Source organism: Anomaloglossus baeobatrachus, chromosome 6, assembly GCF_048569485.1.
Source record: "Anomaloglossus baeobatrachus isolate aAnoBae1 chromosome 6, aAnoBae1.hap1, whole genome shotgun sequence".
In the NCBI taxonomy this organism is placed as follows: Eukaryota; Metazoa; Chordata; class Amphibia; order Anura; family Aromobatidae; genus Anomaloglossus; species Anomaloglossus baeobatrachus.
In genome coordinates this window covers 363320366-363341176 of record NC_134358.1, presented here as the reverse complement: position 1 = coordinate 363341176, position 20811 = coordinate 363320366, and the positions used below count along the sequence as shown (strand labels likewise).

The 20811-nt window shown below is 52.7% G+C and overlaps 1 protein-coding gene across 2 annotated transcripts in view; it reads left to right on the top strand.

Annotated features, from left to right (window-relative positions):
• Positions 1 to 455: 455 nt before the first annotated feature.
• Positions 456 to 20811, top strand: part of UPP1 (uridine phosphorylase 1) — a 178422-nt gene continuing 158066 nt past the window's right edge. Inside the window, exon 1 of one of the 2 annotated variants that reach the window (XM_075316557.1) lies at positions 456 to 530. The gene's annotated coding sequence lies outside the window, so the exon portion shown is untranslated. Of the gene's footprint in view, positions 531 to 613; positions 899 to 20811 lie in introns of those variants that run through there. The other variant, XM_075316560.1, reaches the window with a different exon arrangement.

The following is a 20811-nucleotide window of genomic DNA, read 5'->3' as shown; positions in this document are numbered from 1 at the left end:
GTGTCTGTACTGGGCTGGGAGTCTACACTACGGCGGTGAGTATCAGTGTCTGTACTGGGCTGGGAGTCTACACTACGGCGGTGAGCATCAGTGTCTGTACTGGGCTGGGAGTCTACACTACGGCGGTGAGTATCAGTGTCTGTACTGGGCTGGGAGTCCACACTACGGCGGTGAGCATCAGTGTCTGTACTGGGCTGGGAGTCCACACTACGGCGGTGAGCATCAGTGTCTGTACTGGGCTGGGAGTCTACACTACGGCGGTGAGTATCAGTGTCTGTACTGGGCTGGGAGTCTACACTACGGCGGTGAGCATCAGTGTCTGTACTGGGCTGGGAGTCCACACTACGGCGGTGAGCATCAGTGTCTGTACTGGGCTGGGAGTCCACACTACGGCGGTGAGCATCAGTGTCTGTACTGGGCTGGGAGTCCACACTACGGCGGTGAGCATCAGTGTCTGTACTGGGCTGGGAGTCCACACTACGGCGGTGACCATCAGTGTCTGTACTGGGCTGGGAGTCCACACTACGGCGGTGAGTATCAGTGTCTGTACTGGGCTGGGAGTGCCCTCAGTACATGACTAATAGTGACTTGCCCCGGTGAGGCACGTACGTGAGCGCCGTGATGGCCGGGCACAGCTGACACCTCCTCTGTCACCTCGCAGAAGGAACAACATGCTGCCTGCTAACGTCATACAGTGAGCCGGCTGGGGGCGGGGCTCCCGTGTACAGTTTGTTGGTGGTGGCCGTGTTTCCTGTCACTCGGGCGCATCCCGGTGGGTGTGTCACTACATGACATTGCGATTCCCGGAATACTGTGCTGTATTCTGTACATTACAGCTCGGCTGCTCAGCTCCGGGCAAGGAGAACACAAGGTCAGAGGAGAAGAGCCGTGAGGAGAGGTGAGCTGGCTCCAGAGCAACACTCACATCAATGACACGCTCCAGAGCAACACTCACATCAGTGACACGCTCTAGAGCTGCACTCACATCAATGACACAATCCAGAGCTGCACTCACGTCAATGACACGCTCCAGAGCTGCACTCACATCAATGACACGCTCCAGAGCTGCACTCACATCAATGACAAGCTCCAGCACTGCACTCACATGAATGACACGCTCCAGAGCAACACTCACATCAGTGACACGCTCTAGAGCTGCATTCACACAATCACATCAGTGACATTCTCCAGAGCTGCACTCACATCAGTGACACGCTCCAGAGCTGCACTCACACACTCACATCAGTGACACGCTCCAGAGCTGCACTCACATCAGTGACACACTCCAGAGCTGCACTCACATCAGTGACACATTAAAGAGCTGCACTCACATCAGTGACACATTCCAGAGCTGCACTCACATCAGTGACACGCACCAGTGCTGCACTCACATCAGTGACACACTCCAGAGCTGCACTCACATCAATCACCCATTCCAGAGCTGCACTCACATCAGTGACACGCTCCAGTGCTGCACTCACATCAATCACACATTCCAGAGCTGCACTCACTTCAGTGACACGCTCCAGTGCTGCACTCACATCAGTGACACACTCCAGAGCTGCATTCACATCAGTGACACGCTCCAGAGCTGCATTCACATCAGTGACATGCTCCAGAGCTGCACTCACATCAGTGACACACTCCATAGCTGCACTCACATCAGTGACACGCTCCATAGCTGCACTCACATACTCACATAAGTGACATATTCCAGAGCTGCACTCACATCAGTGACAGGCTCCAGAGCTGCATTCACATCAGTGACACATTCCAGAGCTGCACTCACATCAGTGACACATTCCAGAGCTGCACCTACATCAGTGACACACTCCAGAGCTGCACTCACATCAGTGACACACTCCAGAGCTGCACTCACATCAGTGACGTGCTCCAGAGCTGCACTCACATCAGTGACACGCTCCAGAGCTGCACTCACATCAGTGACATGCTCCAGAGCTGCACTCACATCAGTGACATGCTCCAGAGCTGCACTAATATCAGTGACACGCTCCAGAGCTGCACTAATATCAGTGACATGCTCCAGAGCTGCACTCACATCAGTGACATGCTCCAGAGCTGCACTAATATCAGTGACACGCTCCAGAGCTGCACTAATATCAGTGACATGCTCCAGAGCTGCACGAATATCAGTGACATGCTCCAGAGCTGCACTCACATCAGTGACATGCTCCAGAGCTGCACTCACATCAGTGACATGCTCCAGAGCTGCACTAATATCAGTGACACGCTCCAGAGCTGCACTAATATCAGTGACATGCTCCAGAGCTGCACTAATATCAGTGACACGCTCCAGAGCTGCACTCACATCAGTGGCTCACATGTCTGTGGTATGGCGATTCCAGTTGCCTGGAGGCTCTACATTTATCATCAGGTTTCCATCTATTCTTTCCTATCCAGGATACAGAGCTAGTGTTCCTCTATGGGGTTTTTCACACTGGCAAATCTGAAAAGTGCAGCACGTTCTACTTGTATCTATTTTGTAGACAGAAAATCTCCATTAAGTTTATGGAGTTGGTTTGATCTGTGTTGCATCAGTATTTCTTCTGTGTTGCATCCATTTCTCTAAATGACCATCTAAGGCAGACCTGGGCAAGGGGCGGCCCGCGGGCCACATCCGGCCCGCCTGCTCTCTGTGACTGGCCCGCCCGTCTTCAGCCGGTGCAGTTGAGCCGGGCTGCAGCGTGCCGAGCAGGGAGAGATCCTGTGCAGGTCCGCACAGTCAGTGCAGGCAGCGGAACGCAGGAGTCTTTCCTCTCTTCCCTGCCGGCACTAATTGTCAGTGACACACGCGCGCGCTCTGACGTTGTCAGTACTGCACTGCGTGTGTCATTTCAAAAGTTCCCGCCTGGCAGGAGAACAAGCAGCACAGCAGACGGAATAATTCATCTTGCATGACCTGCGATGATGTCACGCCCATGTGACTGTGTGGGAGGAGACACGGGATGCGGGGCAGAAAGCAAAGATACTGAATCCTGAAGGAGATGTGGACACATGATAACTGGTAATGAGAAAAGAGGGGACATGAGAGGGAGGGGAGCTGCAGGGTGAGTGCATATGAGGGAAGATGGAGTTGCAGGGTGAGTGGCATATGAGGGAAGATGGAGTTGCAGGGTGAGTGGCATATGAGGGAAGATGGAGTTGCAGGGTGAGTGGCATATGTGGGAAGATGGAGTTGCAGGGTGAGTGGCATATGTGGGAAGATGGAGTTGCAGGGTGAGTGGCATATGTGGGAAGATGGAGCTGCAGGGTGAGTGGCATATGTGGGAAGATGGAGCTGCAGGGTGAGTGGCATATGAGGGAAGATGGAGTTGCAGGGTGAGTGCATATGAGGGAAGATGGAGCTGCAGGGTGAGTGGCATATGTGGGAAGATGGAGCTGCAGGGTGAGTGGCATATGTGGGAAGATGGAGTTGCAGGGTGAGTGGCATATGAGGGAAGATGGAGCTGCAGGGTGAGTGGCATATGAGGGAAGATGGAGCTGCAGGGTGAGTGGCATATGTGGGAAGATGGAGCTGCAGGGTGAGTGGCATATGTGGGAAGATGGAGTTGCAGGGTGAGTGGCATATGAGGGAAGATGGAGTTGCAGGGTGAGTGGCATATGAGGGAAGATGGAGCTGCAGGGTGAGTGGCATATGAGGGAAGATGGAGTTGCAGGGTGAGTGCATATGTGGGAAGATGGAGTTGCAGGGTGAGTGGCATATGTGGGAAGATGGAGTTGCAGGGTGAGTGGCATATGTGGGAAGATGGAGCTGCAGGATGAGTGGCATATGTGGGAAGATGGAGCTGCAGGATGAGTGGCATATGAGGGAAGATGGAGTTGCAGGGTGAGTGCATATGAGGGAAGATGGAGCTGCAGGGTGAGTGGCATATGTGGGAAGATGGAGCTGCAGGGTGAGTGGCATATGTGGGAAGATGGAGTTGCAGGGTGAGTGGCATATGTGGGAAGATGGAGCTGCAGGGTGAGTGGCATATGTGGGAAGATGGAGTTGCAGGGTGAGTGGCATATGTGGGAAGATGGAGTTGCAGGGTGAGTGGCATATGTGGGAAGATGGAGTTGCAGGGTGAGTGGCATATGTGGGAAGATGGAGTTGCAGGGTGAGTGGCATATGAGGGAAGATGGAGTTGCAGGGTGAGTGGCATATGAGGGAAGATGGAGTTGCAGGGTGAGTGGCATATGAGGAAAGATGGAGTTGCAGGGTGAGTGGCATATGTGGCAAGATGGAGTTGCAGGGTGAGTGGCATATGAGGGAAGATGGAGTTGCAGGGTGAGTGCATATGTGGCAAGATGGAGTTGCAGAGTGAGTGGCATATGAGGGAAGATGGAGTTGCAGGGTGAGTGCATATGAGGGAAGATGGAGTTGCAGGGTGAGTGCATATGAGGGAAGATGGAGTTGCAGGGTGAGTGGCATATGAGGGAAGATGGAGTTGCAGGGTGAGTGGCATATGAGGGAAGATGGAGTTGCAGGGTGAGTGGCATATGAGGGAAGATGGAGTTGCAGGGTGAGTGCATATGAGGGAAGATGGAGTTGCAGGGTGAGTGGCATATGAGGAAAGATGGAGTTGCAGGGTGAGTGGCATATGAGGGAAGATGGAGTTGCAGGGTGAGTGCATATGAGGGCTGCAGACTGACAGAAGGATGTGAAGGGATGCAGAGTGTTTGAGAGGGGTAAGTTGGGGTACAAGCAGGGTGAGATATGTGGGCAGGGTGTGTGACATATGGGGGTGTAGTGTGTGTGATATGGGGGTGCAGGCTGTATGGGGAGCAGGGTGTGTGACATATGGGGGTGTAGTATATTACAGGTGTGCTATATGGAGATGTATATAGTGGTGTAGTATATGTGGGTATAGTGATGTAGTATATTACAGGTGTGCTATATGGAGGTGTACAGTGGCGTAACTAGAGTTTGATGGGCCCTGGTGCAAACTTTGGACCGGGGCCCCCCTCCATGTACACAACACTTAGGGTACGGGATAATGATGCTGACACTTGGCTTTTACCCACAGCACCCAGGTTTCCCATGATCTAAAATCCCTCTATCAGCACCCTGCTTTCCCATGCTCTGTCATAAATCTTTCCCTCAGCACCCAGCTTTCCCATATCAGAGCATGGGAAAGCTGGGTGCTGAGAGATGTATAGCAGAGCATGGGAAAGCTGGGTGCTGAGAGATGTATAGCAGATCATGGGAAAGCTGGGTGCTGAGAGATGTATAGCAGATCATGGGAAAGCTGGGTGCTGAGAGATGTACAGCAGAGCATGGGAAAGCTGGGTGCTGAGAGATGTATAGCAGAGCATGGGAAAGCTGGGTGCTGAGAGATGTATAGCAGAGCATGGGAAAGCTGGGTGCTGAGAGATGTATAGCAGATCATGGGAAAGCTGGGTGCTGAGAGATGTATAGCAGGGCATGGGAAAGCTGGGTGCTGAGAGATGTATAGCAGAGCATGGGAAAGCTGGGTGCTGAGAGATGTATAGCAGAGCATGGGAAAGCTGGGTGCTGAGAGGTGTATAGCAGAGCATGGGAAAGCTGGATGCTGAGAGATGTATAGCAGAGCATGGGAAAGCTGGGTGCTGAGAGATGTATAGCAGAGCATGGGAAAGAGCCCTTTTCCCTCAGCACAAAACATTCCCATCCCATACTTGTATCTTTTTCCTCCCTCATATATAGTTCTCCAAATACTATAATGGCCCCCACATAGCCTTCCATATAGTATAAAGGGTCCCACAAAACCCTTTATATATTAGAATGCACCCCCATAGTCCTCCATGTATTATAATGCATTTCCCATAGTTCTCCATATTTTATACTGCACCACAGTCCCCCATGCTTTATAATGCACCCCCACAGACCATGTATAAGGTAGCCTCCATAGTCCTCCATATATTATAATGTAGCCCCCATAGTCCTATATGTATTATAATGCAGCCCCATAGACCTCCATGTATAATGCGCTGCTATAGTCTATGTATAAGGTGTCCTTCATGTTTATTATGCAGTCCCATAGACCTCCATGTATCATGCAGCCAGCACCCCCAGGCCTCCATGTATTATGCAGCCAGTCCCACCAGGGCCTCCATGTGTCATGCAGCCAGCCCCACCAGGTGTCATGCAGCCAGCCCCACCAGGGCCTCCATGTGTCATGCAGCCAGCCCCACCAGGTGTCATGCAGCCAGCCCCACCAGGGCCTCCATGTGTAATGCAGCCAGCTTCCCCCGGGCCTATATGTGTCATGCAGCCAGCCCCCCCAGGGCCTCTATGCGTCATGCAGACAGCCCCCCCAGGGCCTCTATGCGTCATGCAGCCAGCCCCCCCCCAGGGCCTCTATGCGTCATGCAGCCAGCCCCCCCCCAGGGCCTCTATGTGTCATGCAGCCAGCCCCCCCAGGGCCTCCATGTGTCATGCAGCCATCCCCCCCAGGGCCTCCATGTGTCATGCAGCCAGCCCCCCCAGGGCCTCCATGTGTCATGCAGCCAGCCCCCCCCAGGGCCTCCATGTGTCATGCAGCCAGCCCCCCCAGGGCCTCCATGTGTCATGCAGCCAGCCCCCCCCAGGGCCTCCATGTGTCATGCAGCCAGCCCCCCCAGGGCCTCCATGTGTCATGCAGCCAGCCCCCCCAGGGCCTCCATGTGTCATGCAGCCAGCCCCCCCAGGGCCTCCATGTGTCATGCAGCCAGCCCCCCCAGGGCCTCCATGTGTCATGCAGCCAGCCCCCCCAGGGCCTCCATGTGTCATGCAGCCAGCCCCCAGGGCTTCTATGTGTAATGCAGCCTGCCAGCCAGCCCCACCAGGGCCTCCATGTATCATGCAGGCAGCTTCCCCGGGCCTATATGTGTCATGCAGCCAGCAAAATAAAAAAACAAGTACCTCTCAGCTCCTTCTGACCCCTGCGACTGCGGTAGTTATGCCCCTGCCCCCATATGTCACACACCCTGCTCCCTATACAGCCTGCACCCCCATATCACACACACACCCTGACCCACATATCTCACCCTGCCCGTACCCCAACTTACCCCGCTCAAACACTCTGCACCCTTCACATGCTTCTGTCACAGTCTGCAGCCCTCATACCCCACTCCCCCTGCAGCCCCTCCCCTCATGTCCCCTCTTTTCTCATCACCACTCATGTGTTCGAAGTATCTTCTGCTGCTTTCTCCCCGGCATCCTGTGTCTCCTCCCACACAGTCACATGGGCGTGACGTCATCGCAGGTCCTGGTAGGGATGGCTTCCGTCTGCCGTGCAGGAGCACAGCTCCAGGTCAGGGGCCCCTCTGCCCCCTGCAGACACTGGGCCCCCCTGACTCACAGGCCGGCCCCCTAACGGTCGCGCAGTCGGCCACTACACAGCGGCACTACACATAGGGGCCCGGCAGCCGTCTCTGCAGAGCGGCTGCCGGGCCCCTATAACCCTGCGGGCCCGGTCGCAGTGGCGACCTCTGCGACCGCGATCGTTACGCCCCTGGAGGTGTAGTATATTACAGGTGTGCTATATGGAGGTGTAGTATATTACAGGTGTACTATATGGAGGTGTAGTATATTACAGGTGTGCTATATGGAGGTGTATATTACAGGTGTGCTCTATGGAGGTGTAGTATATTACAGGTGTACTATATGGAGGTGTAGTATATTACAGGTGTGCTATATGGAGGTGTATATTACAGGTGTGCTATATGGAGGTGTAGTATATTACAGGTGTACTATATGGAGGTGTAGTACATTACAGGTGTGCTATATAGGGGTGTAGTGATGTAGTATATTACAGGTGTAGTATATTACAGGTGTGCTATATAGGAGTGTAGTGATGTAGTATATTACAGGTGTGCTATATGGAGGTGTAGTATATTAGAGGTGTGCTATATGGAGGTGTAGTATATTACAGGTGTGCTATATGGGGGTGTACTATATTACAGGTGTAGTATATGGGGTGTAGTGATGTAGTATATTACAGGTGTACTATATGGAGGTGTAGTATATTACAGGTGTGCTATATGGAGGTGTAGTATATTACAGGTGTGCTATATGGGGGTGTACTATATTACAGGTGTAGTATATGGGGTGTAGTGATGTAGTATATTACAGGTGTACTATATGGAGGTGTAGTATATTACAGGTGTGCTATATGGAGGTGTAGTATATTACAGGTGTGCTATATAGGGGTGTAGTGATGTAGTATATTACAGGTGTGCTATATGGAGGTGTAGTATATTACAGGTGTGCTATATAGGGGTGTAGTGATGTAGTATATTACAGGTGTGCTATATGGAGGTGTAGTATATTACAGGTGTGCTATATAGGGGTGTAGTGATGTAGTATATTACAGGTGTGCTATATGGAGGTGTAGTATATTACAGGTGTGCTATATGGAGGTGTAGTATATTACAGGTGTGCTATATGGGGTGTAGTATATTACAGGTGTATATAGGGGTGTAGTGATGTAGTATATTACAGGTGTATATAGGGGTGTAGTGATGTAGTATATTACAGGTGTAGTATATTACAGGTGTGCTATATAGGGGTGTAGTGATGTAGTATATTACAGGTGTGCTATATGGAGGTGTAGTATATTACAGGTGTGCTATATGGAGGTGTAGTATATTACAGGTGTGCTATATGGGGGTGTACTATATTACAGGTGTAGTATATGGGGTGTAGTGATGTAGTATATTACAGGTGTACTATATGGAGTTGTAGTATATTACAGGTGTGCTATATGGAGGTGTAGTATATTACAGGTGTACTATATTGGGGTGTACTATATTACAGGTGTAGTATATGGGGTGTAGTGATGTAGTATATTACAGGTGTACTATATGGAGTTGTAGTAAATTACAGGTGTGCTATATGGAGGTGTAGTATATTGGAGGTGTAGTATATTGGAGGTGTAGTATATTACAGGTGTAGTATATGGGGTGTAGTGATGTAGTATATTACAGGTGTAGTATATAGGGATGTAATGATGTAGTATATCGGAGGTGTATTATATAGTGGTGTAGTATAATACAGGTGTATATGGGGGTGTAGTATATTACAGGTATATGGAGGGAGTGTAGTATAATACAGGTGTAGTATATAGGGATGTAATGATGTAGTATATCGGAGGTGTATTATATAGTGGTGTAGTATAATACAGGTGTATATGGGGGTGTAGTATATTACAGGTATATGGAGGGAGTGTAGTATAATACAGGTGTAGTATATAGGGGTGTAGTGGTGTAGTTTATTACAGGTGTAGTATATGGAGGGGGTGTAGTGATGTAGTATATTGGGTAGAACTGAGGTAATTATATTAGTCCGGCCCTCTAAACCAATCCCAATTTCTCATACGGCCCCATGGGAAAATTAATTGCCCACCCCTGATCTAAGGCCTTGTGCGCATTTGTTTTTTGCTGCGTTTTTCTGGTGCCGTTTTGGTTCCAAAGCTGCATGCATTTCCTTTCTCAGCAAAGTATGAGATTTCATTTTTGCTGTGCAGACGTTGCATTTTATTTTGGCTGCATCTTTGTGGTGACCACAAAGATGCAGCATGTCAATTATTTTTGCGCTTTGTCCCTGCGATTTGGAGGACTGGCAGATTAATCCCTCGTTTACTCGGGGTCGGTGGGGGATCGATCGCTGGTATTTGTGGGGACTAGAATTTGGCGCAAAGGGGTAAGAGCAAGCGCTTCATACTCACCGATCACTAGTGCGGCTGTCACACTGCTCCCGCAGCCTCTCATTCTTCTTCCCGGGCCGCTTTTAGGCTCATACATATTCACTGCTTCCCCAGCCCACCATCGTCTGTGATTGCTTGCTGTCAAATGAGCCCCCACTCTTAGTGACAGCATGTGTGAAGCTTCCAATCACAGACACTGGTGGGCGGCTCTATATCGTACAGTAAAATAAATAAATACATTTAAAAAATTGGCGTAGGATCCCCCATATTATGATACCAGTACAAATAAAGCCCGATAGCTGGGGGCTGGTATTGTCAGACTGGGGATTCCCATGCCTAATAATATCAGCCTGCAGCTCCCGGATTTACCTCATCCATTAGTTGCGACAATCCCGGAACTTTACGCATCTCTTCCCAATTGCCCTAGTGCTGTGGCAATTGGAGTAATAAGGAGTTAATGGCAGTCTACAGCAGCCACTAAGTCCTAGATTAGTGATGGAAGGCATCTGTAAGACACCCCTATCACTAATCTGTAAGTGAAAGTTTCATTATTTGAAATATAAGACAAAAAAGCACCCTCTTTCAACCGTTTATTAACCCCCAATAGACACCTGGAGGTCCGACGTAATCAACACGAGTTCCCACGGCGATTCAGCTCTGCTACATCTCAGTCACAGCGAGCGGCCATAGAACATGACTGTGACCTCCACGCAGTGATTGAAGTGACCCACGCGATCAGTGGTGACGACACTAAGGGGTACTTTGCACACTACAACATCGCAGGTGTGATGTCGGTGGGGTCAAATTGAAAGTGACGCACATCCGGCATCGCAGGCGACATCGTAGTGTGTAAAGCCTAGATGATACGATTAACGAGCGCAAAAGCGTCGTAATCGTATTATCGGTGCAGCGTCGGCGTAATCCATAATTATGCTGACGCGATAGTCCGATGTTGTTCCTCGCTCCAGCAGCAGCACACATCGCTGTGTGTGAAGCCGCAGGAGCGAGGAACAACATCTCCTACCGGCGTCACCGCGGCTCCCGTAGGATATGCGGAAGGGAGAAGGTGTGCGGGATGTCCTATTGGCCGCCTGCCGTGTGACGTCGCAGTGAAGCCGTACGACCCGCCCCCTTAATAAGGAGGCGGGTCGCCGGCCAGAGCGACGTCCCAGGACAGGTGAGTCCATGTGAAGCTGCCGTAGCGATAATGTTCGCTACGGCAGCTATCACAAGGATATCGCAGCTGCGACGGGGGCTTGGACTATCGCGCTCGGCATCGCAGCATCGGCTTGCGATGTCGCAGCGTGCAAAGTACCCCTTAGGTAAGGTGCAGCCACAGCTGGAATCCTCCACCTGTGATCGCACATCATCTGAGTGACGTCATTCTGATTGCGCTGCTCACTTCAGTCACTCGAGTGATTTGCTGCACAGGTGGAGGACTCCAGCTGTGGCAGCGGCTAACCTGAGTGACGTCACCACTGATCGCGCAGCTCACTTCAGTCACTGCAGGGAGCTCACAGTGGGCAGTCATGTTCTATGGTGCTCGCTGTTGTAAGCTTCAGATGTAGTAGTGCTGGAAGCGTCGTGGGACCTCGTATGGATTACGTCAGACCTGCAAGGGTATTTTCGGGTTAATATAGTGGTGAAAGAGGGTAACTCTTTTGTCTTTTATTTCAAATAAAGAATTTTTTTGGTATTTGTGTTTATTTACTTAACATAGATGCTTGCCATCACTAATCTAGGACTTAGTGGCAGCTGTGGGCTGCCATTAACTCCCGCATTACCCCGAATTTCTACCGCACCAGGCCGGGTCCAGTGCCTGAATTGGCGCATCTAATTAATGCATCCCTTATGGGGTGACTGCGGACTACTATTGTTAGGCTGGAAAGGGCCAAATTACCATGGCCTTTTCAACTCTAATATATCAGCCCCCCAGTTGTCTGCTGTACCTTGGCTGGTTTTAGAAAACTGAGGGGGGACCCCACGTCATTTTAAAAAAAAAAAAAAAAAAAAATCAAACAATTTAAAAAACAAAAAGCGAGGGGTCCCCTCTATTTTTCTTAACCAGCCAAGGTACAGCAGACAGCTGAGGGTTGCAGTACGCAGCTGCTGCTGTTCCTGTACTGAATAAGAAAACTGGGGGGGGACTTCACATCATTTTTTTACCAAAAAATAATTAACATTGTGAAGTTCGAATCATTGATTTATCTGTACACTCCACCTGTCGGGAAAGCCCATCCACGTTTCCATGTTTCTTGCCCTGTTTATGGGAGATGGAAAAATTGTAGGATTGTAACGCCAGACTCCATCTGAGCAAGCGTCCGTTGTCCCTGGCAGTGTGATTTAGCCAACTCAATGGATTGTGGTCAGTAATAAACTGTGAACTCATTGCCATTGAGGTAGGGCTGCAATTTTTTCAGAGCCCAGACTATGGCCCGGCATTCTTTTTCTATGGTGGCGTAAGCCCTCTCTCGGTCCAACAGTTGCTGGGAGAGGTAAGCTATCAGATGTTCCTCACCGTTATCCCCCACTTGGCTAAGTACAGCTCCTAGTCCTTTGTCCGATGCATCTGTTTGGATGATGAACCTGCGACGGTAGTCAGGAGCAGTCAGGACTGGGCTCTGGGCCAGCTGGTCTTTCAACTGGTGGAACGCAGTTTCACATTCTGGGGTCCAGATAAGGTTACGGGCATATCTTTTGGTTGTGAGGTCAGTGAGCAGTTTTGCTACGGTACTGTAATTGGGGATAAACTTTCGATAATAGTTTGCAGTTCGTAGGAAGGCGCGGATGTATTTTTGGTTGACTGGGCGCGGCCACTGGGTAATGGCTTCTACTTTTGCAGGTTTGGGACGAATGCACGCACTTCCCACCCGATGTCCCAGGTATAGCACTTTGGCCATCCCGATTTGGCATTTGTCAAGTTGGATGGTAAGCTGGGCTTTGGCTACCCTCTGCAGCACCTGGCACACGTGCTGAAGATTCTCTTCCCAAGTGTCGCTGAAGATATCGATGTCATCCAAATAGGCCTGGGCATACCCCTGGCATCGCTGCAGTAAATGGTCTACCATCCTCTGGAAGGTAGCCGGGGCATCCTTCATCCCAAAAGGCATGCTGGTAAACTCAAATAGGCCAAAAGGGGTTATGAAGGCAGATTTCTCTTGAGTCTCTTTTGTGAGTGGGATCTGCCAGTATCCCTTGCTCAAATCAAGGGTAGATATAAACCGAGATCCCCCAAACCTATCTAGTAGTTCATCCCCCCGGGGCATGGGGTAAGTATCTGTAATCGTGACCTCATTGAGTCATCTATAGTCCACACAGAAACGAGTACTCTTGTCCTTCTTTGGCACCAACACAACACTGGCAGCCCATGGGCTATGGGAGGGAACTATGACTCCCATATTTAACATGTCATCCACCTCGGCCTTCATCATTGCTGTTAGGGCCAGATGGACGGGTAGACCCTGGAGGTGGATCCACTGGGCCGAACTCCCGGATGAGGGAAAGGAGTCCGGTAGCCGGAGCACTGTAGGTAGCAGGACAGTCCGTGCACTGGGAGAAAATGGAGAAGTCCCTGGGACCACGAGGTCACTGATGGTGGTCCGGGTGACGGAGCTCAGGTTCGGAAGCCGTGATGGTGTCAGGCGGGGTCCGGAACCGTTGGAGCGAGATGACGGGTCACCGCAGGGATCTGAGATGGTACGGACTGTCAGGATGGCAGATGGGCAGCGTTCGGGGTTCGAGGTACCGCAGGACCGGATGGCGATGCAGGATCGGCTCTAGAAGATAGAGAGGTAAGTATCTCACAAAACACAAGGAGACCTGACTCCTAGCTTGGGAAAACACGAAGAACAGGCCCCGCTCCCTTGGACATTAACCCCCTATATACCCTGTACCTATGTGCATCATTTCCTGTAATTTGACACTGGCCCTTTAAGAAAGGGTCAGTGACCGCGCGCGCGCCCTAATGCGCATGCGCGCGGCCCGGGTGCCAGAAGCCAGGGAAGGAAGCTGAGAGGAGGACGCAGGGGAGCCGGCCAGGACCTGGGAAGCCGTCGGGCGCCGGGAGCGGAGACCAGGGGGCCTGGGAAGGACGGGCACCGGAGGTTGGAGAGCGGGGAGCATGGCAGGTGAGCCGGGGAGCGGAGCTGAGGACCCGGGGAGCGGAGCAGAGGACCCGGGGAGGGGAGCCGAGGACCCGGGGAGCGTGACAGTACCCTCCCCCCCACGCCCCCCTCCCCGCAACCGGTACATGAAGGCACGGATCAGAGGAGTGCCCACGTTCTCCCTGGGCTCCCAGGACCTATCCTCAGGACCATACCCCTCCCAGTCCACCAGGAAGAACTGCCGACCACGTACGGTCTTCATGGCCATGATATCTCTTACCGCATAGATGTCGTCCTCAGCAATAGGAGGAGGAGCCGGGCTGGCGGCAGCAGAGAAGGGACCAAGGACAACCGGCTTGAGCAGAGAGACGTGGAAGGAGTTGGGTATTCTCATTGTGGCCGGGAGCTGTAGTTTGTAGGAAACCTCATTGATCTTGCCGAGGACTTTAAACGGCCCGATGTAGCGAGGTCCCAGCTTGTAGGATGGTATCTTCAGTCGGATGTACTTGGAAGCAAGCCAGACGAGATCTCCCGGAGAGAAACACGGAGGATCTAGGTGTCTCTTGTCCACGTGTCTCTTCATCCGCAGGGTTGCCCGTGCAAGGGACGCCTTAACTGAGTCCCAAATGGTAGTAAAGTCACGGAGTACTGCATCTGCAGCAGGGATGTCCGAGGACGAGGATACAGGCAATGGGACAGACGGCTGAAGTCCGTAGACGACATGGAAGGGAGAACTGGAGGAGGACTCACTGACGTGGTGATTATGGGAGAATTCTGCCCAAGGAAGAAGCGTGGACCAATCGTCATGATGGGCGTTCACGTAGTGACGTAAGAAAGAGGTCAATATCTGATTGACCTTCTCCACTTGGCCATTAGACTGAGGATGGTAGGCAGATGAAAAGTCTAGAGTCACTCCCAGATGTTTGCAGAGAGCCCTCCACAAGCGGGAGGTGAACTGAGTTCCTCTGTCGGACACGATGTGTGATGGAAAGCCATGCAAGCGGAAGATGTGATGTATATAGGCGTCCGCGAGTTCCTGAGCAGAGGGCAATCCAGCCATAGGAACGAAATGGGCCATTTTAGAGAATCGATCCACCACGACCCATATGACTGTGTGTCCGGAGGACAATGGCAAGTCCGTAATAAAGTCCATCGCTATGTGTTGCCAGGGAACTGAGGGTATGGGCAGAGGCAGAAGACGGCCGTATGGCAGGTGTTTGGGTGTCTTGTTCCTGGCACAGGAGGAGCAGGCAGAGACAAAAGAGGCGACGTCCGTGCGCAGGGATGGCCACCAGTAATGACGTACAATAGCGCTCCATGTTTTCTTCTGACCTGCATGACCGGCTGTTTTCGAGGCATGGCCCCAGTGTAACACTTTTTGCCTGTCAGTCTCAGAGACATAGGTCTTCCCGGGCGGTATCTGGGCCAGGGTGACAGGAGTCACCGGAATAATCTTGCTTGGACAGATGATGGGTTGAGATGTCTCTTCCTCCTGTTCCATGGGCACGAAAGACCTAGACAAGGCATCAGCGCGTACATTCTTGTTTGCGGGTCGGAAATGAAGCTGGAAGTCGAACCGGGCAAAGAACAAGGACCACCTGGCTTGCCGTGGGTTCAGTCGCTGAGCAGTCCGCAGGTATTCCAGGTTTTTGTGGTCCGTGTAAACAATGACAGGGTACACTGCTCCTTCCAGAAGATAGCGCCATTCCTCCAGAGCCAGTTTGACCGCCAATAGCTCTCGGTCACCGATGGTGTAATTGCGTTCAGGCGCGGAGAAGCTCTTGGAGAAGAAACCGCACGTCACCATCTTCCCGGAGGAGGACTTCTGCATGTGCACTGCTCCGGCTCCCGAAGAGGAGGCATCCACCTCCAAGGTGAACTGGCGGTTTAACTCTGGACGGTGGAGTACAGGAGAGGAGGCAAAGGCTCGCTTTAGAGCGCCAAACGCGGCGTCGGCCGCAGGTGACCAGTCCTTTGGATTAGCCCCCTTCTTGGTCAAGGCGGAGAGAGGAGCAGTCAGAGCCGAGAAGTGAGGAATGAACTGGCGGTAATAGTTAGCGAATCCCAGAAAGCGTTGGATTGCCTTCAGTCCAGAAGGAGGAGGCCAGTTGAGAATGGAGGAGACCTTCTTGGGATCCATCTGCAGTCCGGTATCGGTGATGAGGTACCCCAGGAAGGGGAGAGAAGACTGTTCGAAGACGCACTTCTCGTACTTGGCGTACAGACGATTCTCTCTCAGTCGTTGTAGAACCAGTTGCACGTTCTCTCGGTGGGTCTGGAGGTCCGGAGAGAAGACAAGGATGTCGTCCAGATATACCACCACACAGACGTAGAGAAGGTCCCGAAACACATCGTTCACTAATTCTTGGAAGACAGCTGGTGCGTTACACAGGCCGAAGGGCATCACGCAGTATTCATAGTGCCCATCGCGAGTGTTGAACGCGGTCTTCCATTCATCCCCTGAGCGGATACGGACCAGGTTGTAGGCACCCCGAAGATCCAACTTGGTGAACACACGAGCTCCTCTGAGCCGATCAAACAATTCGGGGATGAGCGGCAGGGGGTACTTGTTTTTCACGGTGATCAGGTTCAATCCCCGGTAGTCTATACATGGGCGTAGGTCACCCTCTTTCTTCTTTACGAAGAAGAAGCCTGCTCCAGCAGGAGAGGAGGATCTCCGGATGAATCCCTTAGCCAGGCTCTCTGTGATGTACGTAGACATGGCCCTTGTTTCGGCTGGAGACAGTGGATATATCCGTCCTCGAGGTGGTGTAGTTCCCGGGAGCAGGTCAATGGCACAATCGTAAGGACGATGTGGTGGAAGTACTTCGGACTCCTTCTTGTCAAAGACGTCCACGAAGGACCAATAGGCTGAGGGCAGTCCCGGTAGGGACTCGGGAACCGGAGGTCGCCGGATGGGTTGTATGGTCTTCAGACACCTCTCATGGCAAGAAGGCCCCCATCGAGTAATATCGCCAGTGCCCCAGCTGACTGAAGGCTCGTGTGTCCGCAACCAGGGAAGACCCAGCAGAATTTGATGTGACATATGTGGGAGGACGTAGAGAGCGATGTTCTCGGTGTGCAGAGCACCGATACGCAGTTCAAGCGGCTTGGTGATCCAGGAGATGGTGTCAGAGAGAGGTCTCCCATCCACAGAGGCAATCACGAGGGGCTTGTCGAGTGGAGTAACAGGCACCTGGTACTTGTCCACCGTGGCCTGCTGGATGAAATTGCCTGCTGCCCCAGAATCGAGGTACGCCTCAGCCGTAAACCGCGTCTCTCCCGTTGTTACTTGCACAGTCCATGTAACTGGGTCTGAGAGAGTCCCAGCACCTAGGGTGGCCTCTCCTACCAACCCTAGGCTTTGGAGTTTCCCGGCCTCTCTGGACAGGCGCGTAGCAGGTGTGTGCCCTCTCCGCAGTAAAAGCAGAGACCCTTGGCGAGCCGCTCTGCTCGACGTTGTTCAGACTGTCGCACACGGTCGATCTGCATGGGCTCATGGACGGAGACACCAGAGGCCGTTGACTGGAGTACGGCGGGCTTCCGTGGAGGAGAGGAATGCCGTACCGGACGTCTCTCACGGGATACCTCTTTGGACCGCTCCTGAAAGCGTATGTCCACTCGAGTCGCTAGGGTAATCAGGGCGTCCAGGGTGGACGGTACATCACGTCCAGCCAGCTCATCTTTGATTCGACCCGATAGTCCTTCCCAGAAGGCGGCGGTTAGGGCCTCGTTATTCCACCCGAGTTCTGAAGCCAAGGTGCGGAAACGGATGGCGTATTGACCCACCGTCAGTGTTCCCTGACGTAACCGGAGAAGTGATGACGCAGACGCGGAGGCGCGTCCGGGTTCGTCAAAGGTGCTGCGAAAGGCCTGCAGGAACTCCTGGAGGTTCTTGGTCATAGGTTCCTCCTTCTCCCACAAGGGGTTCATCCACGCCAGTGCCTCGCCCTCTAGGTGAGACATGATGAAGGCGACCTTGGCTTGGTCGGAGGCAAACAGATGTGGCAGCTGCGTGAAATGGAGGGAGCATTGGTTTATAAACCCCCTGCAGGTCTTGGGATCTCCGGCGTACCGGGGTGGTGAGGCCAAACGCAGTCTGGAAGCATCCGAAGAGGCAGCCACGGGAGCGGGGGTCGTGGCTTGACTAGTGGAGGCTCGGGATGTTGAAGACGTGACTGCCGCTTGTAGCGTGGTCAGGCGGGTGTCCACGGAAGTCATAAAGTTCAGCATGCGGGTCTGAACTTCACGCTGGCGTTGGAGTTCCTCATGCAAGGCCGCTAGTGCTTCGGCGGGATCCATGGCCTGTTCTTACTGTTAGGGCCAGATGGACGGGTAGACCCTGGAGGTGGATCCACTGGGCCGAACTCCCGGATGAGGGAAAGGAGTCCGGTAGCCGGAGCACTGTAGGTAGCAGGACAGTCCGTGCACTGGGAGAAAATGGAGAAGTCCCTGGGACCACGAGGTCACTGATGGTGGTCCGGGTGACGGAGCTCAGGTTCGGAAGCCGTGATGGTGTCAGGCGGGGTCCGGAACCGTTGGAGCGAGATGACGGGTCACCGCAGGGATCCGAGATGGTACGGACTGTCAGGATGGCAGATGGGCAGCGTTCGGGGTTCGAGGTACCGCAGGACCGGATGGCGATGCAGGATCGGCTCTAGAAGATAGAGAGGTAAGTATCTCACAAAACACAAGGAGACCTGACTCCTAGCTTGGGAAAACACGAAGAACAGGCCCCGCTCCCTTGGACATTAACCCCCTATATACCCTGTACCTATGTGCATCATTTCCTGTAATTTGACACTGGCCCTTTAAGAAAGGGTCAGTGACCGCGCGCGCGCCCTAATGCGCATGCGCGCGGCCCGGGTGCCAGAAGCCAGGGAAGGAAGCTGAGAGGAGGACGCAGGGGAGCCGGCCAGGACCTGGGAAGCCGTCGGGCGCCGGGAGCGGAGACCAGGGGGCCTGGGAAGGACGGGCACCGGAGGTTGGAGAGCGGGGAGCATGGCAGGTGAGCCGGGGAGCGGAGCTGAGGACCCGGGGAGCGGAGCAGAGGACCCGGGGAGGGGAGCCGAGGACCCGGGGAGCGTGACAATTGCCAACACAGAAGGGGTCACCCGGTAGGCTGGTTGACTTAGTGGGGTGGCTACCGCTGTGTTGACATGATGCTGGACCAGGGGGGTTCTACTAGGCTGACTCGTGAACAGGGATTCATATTTCGAGTATGTCTGATATCTGTCGCTTCTGTGATGGACAAAGCTGTTTCCCCAGTGATACATCTTTTACCCCCATATCCCTTTTGGATTCCACTAATAGGTCTGGGATCTGGTCCAACTCTGGGTCATCTAACTCTGGACAACAAACTGCTAAATTGGTGACCTCTCGTTCCTCAAGCATTTAGCCTGTTGATGTGGTAGGTACGCTCACGAACACCTGCTCGACCCAGGGCCACGGTGTAGTCAGTATTGCCACATTTCTTGGTAATGGTGAATGGACCCGCCCACATAGCTTGCAGCTTGTTTTTCCGTACCGGTACTATTACTAGGACCTTCTGTCCACAAGCAAATTCTCGGGGTCGGGCAGTGCGGTTTTTGCCTTTCCTGAGCCACTTCTAAATTCCCGTGGGATAACGCAATGAGGTGCCTCATCCTTTCCCTAAACTTTTGAACATAGTCCAGTATGGGAACCTCTTCTGTGGGGAAGGTGCCCTCCCAACTCTCCCATACCAGCTCTAGGGGCCATCTTACCTTTCGGCCATACAGCAGATCGAAGGGGGAGTGTTACGTCACCGCCGGAATCTGCTCCAGCGACTTCTGCTCTGATCGCCAGGCGACGCCGTGTTCCTGCCGTGGATGGTGCTGGTGATGGGAGAGAAGTCGATGCCAGCGGCACCACTGGGCGCAGGCTCCGATCATCCACTGGGCTGGGTTAGCTTGGGATCTGCAGTACCGCTGGCTGACTGTGGGTGGCATGTGTCTTCCAGCTGAAGTTGCCAGCGTTCAGCTACAGCCAATGGGAAGACACCACACCCTTCTTATTTCCCCTCCTGTCACATGATTACTGCCAGATATAGTTCTGATTTTCCTGGCTCCTGTTACGTCCTATTCTGTTGGTGATTCCTGTGTTGACTTCTGCGTGTTTTTGACTAATCTTCTGCCTACTGTTTTTCTACCTTGCTGCCCGACCTGGATCTGACCTCTGCTACGTTTGCTGACTACGTCACTGCCTGCCGATTCTGTCCCTGTTCCGCAATTCCTGGTTTGACCCTGCCTGACTACTACTCTCATCGGACTGCAGCCTTCCACAAGTAGTAATCTCCATGGTCCTGTGTAATTCCAAATCCCTGTATAGGGGTTAAAGGGTTTCAGGGTTCTGGGGGTCCTACTTGGTGAGTGGCTTCACTCTAGCCTCCCCTTTACAGCCCATCTGAGTCTGTGGATCCAGGCAGGCGTTACAGGGAGAACCCAGTGGAGTCCTGCGGCACTTCCCAGTAAGCAAAAAGGAGCTGCTGCAGGATTTTCTCCCAGTCACCCCCCCTTGGACTCTACATAATGGTTAATGAGCTGCTTAAGCATTCCGTTGAAGCATTCACACAATCCATTTGTTTCAGGATGGTAGGGAGTGGTGCGCATGGGGCGGACTCCATGTTTCTCCCACAGGGTCTGAATCAGTTCACTCTGGAACTGTGCCCAATGGTCAGTCAATACTTCCTGTGGAAATCCTACCCAGCTAAAGATGTCCAGTAGAGCTTGAGCCACGTGCTCTGCATCTATGGAGGATAAGGCAACGGCTTCTGGGTAGCGGGTGTCAAAGTATTCATAGGGCGAGGATGAATCTTTTTCCACTGCGGCTGGGGATCGCTAAGGGGCCTACTATATCAATGGCAACTCTCTGGGACGGTTCTCCTATCAAGGGCATGGGTTGGAGTGTGGCACAACATAGGCGTTGACACACTGGGCTCAAGAGGCTCTGTATTTTTGCACTTCTTGAGTGACCTTTGGCCAGAAAAAACTACGCAACAGGTGGGCCCAGGTCTTTTTGAC